Source organism: Sorex fumeus, unplaced genomic scaffold, assembly GCF_029834395.1.
Source record: "Sorex fumeus unplaced genomic scaffold, SorFum_2.1 ptg000134l, whole genome shotgun sequence".
NCBI classification, from domain to species: domain Eukaryota; kingdom Metazoa; phylum Chordata; class Mammalia; order Eulipotyphla; family Soricidae; genus Sorex; species Sorex fumeus.
The window spans coordinates 3,009,940-3,011,132 of record NW_026606191.1 but is presented as its reverse complement, the minus strand read 5'-3'; positions in this window follow the sequence as shown (position 1 = coordinate 3,011,132).

Sequence of the window (1,193 nt, the reverse complement as noted above, 5' to 3'; positions counted from 1 at the left end):
TGACTGTTTCAATGACTATGGACTAAGCGAAGAAAAAATATGTCCTTAAGAGAAAATTCTGCCCTTGAGCTGAACTCTCCTTCCAAGTCAGATTTTTATGTTAGAAGTTTTCCCCTTCCTTTGATTGTACAACCACATCTCTGTCTATTTGATAACCCTGACTCTGTGGGATGGGTTGGAGTAAAAAGGCTGTGGGAGACGTGTGAGGAGAGGGAATGAGGAGCAGTGGGAGAGTGGTATAGGTGCACAGGAGAATAGAATAAAGAGCAATTGATCACTGTGAGTCCACAAAGTAAAATGTGGGGGTGTGGTGAGGTGCTGGTGGTCCAGCATTGCCTCCTCACCTCCTTAGCCCCTCTCAACAGAGACAGAGAGACAGAGAGACTGAAAACCACAGCCTGATGGTGAAAATCGCCATTTTAATGCAGAACAGCTACCATATTTATAGAACATCTGAGGGGGCATGAGGTATGGTCATAGGAGTGACTGATCATTTATGCAGAAAAATATTTGGCAGAAGGAATTCTCAGGGAGAGATTCACTCAAAAAGACACTCTGTCTCCCAGGGACATCTGCATTGCTTTTATCTTTTTCTCTAGTTGTATAAGTTATCAATACTTGCAGTTGTATGGATAAGCATAGTAAGAGACAAGGATCCCAACACTGACTTCTCTGGGCTCTGAGAGCAAGCAAGGCTTTTACTGTAAGTCCCAGACTAAGTGCTCAGGCCAGTTCAACTTGTCCTTCCCCAAGGGAATCCTGTCTCTAAAGTGGTAACAGTTTGCATCAAGACCATACATTTCTGCTTTCTAGAATATTCATTTCGTAGCCAGGGTAGTTTTGCCACTTTCCCCGGGTCCATCCCAGTCCCACGGCTGGTCTTCCCTTTTGGGGCATTAGGAACTACAGCGAATGTAGCCTGCGTCAAGTAATTATGACCAAGCAATTATGGCCAGGAATAGATATATTTCAGAGTCCATCAACTCCCAAATATTAGGAGTATAGCATTGATGGCCTTTCTCTGTTTAACCAAAGAACATTCTGTATAGTCAAAACATAAAAAAGCTATAGAGGAAATTGAAAAGCAGGTACAAATACACAGCACTTCAACTAAAAAGCAGTACAAATACGAAGCTGAGAATTAACAGAAAGTTATTGCTTATAAGTAATCAAGACTGACTTGGGGAACTGCG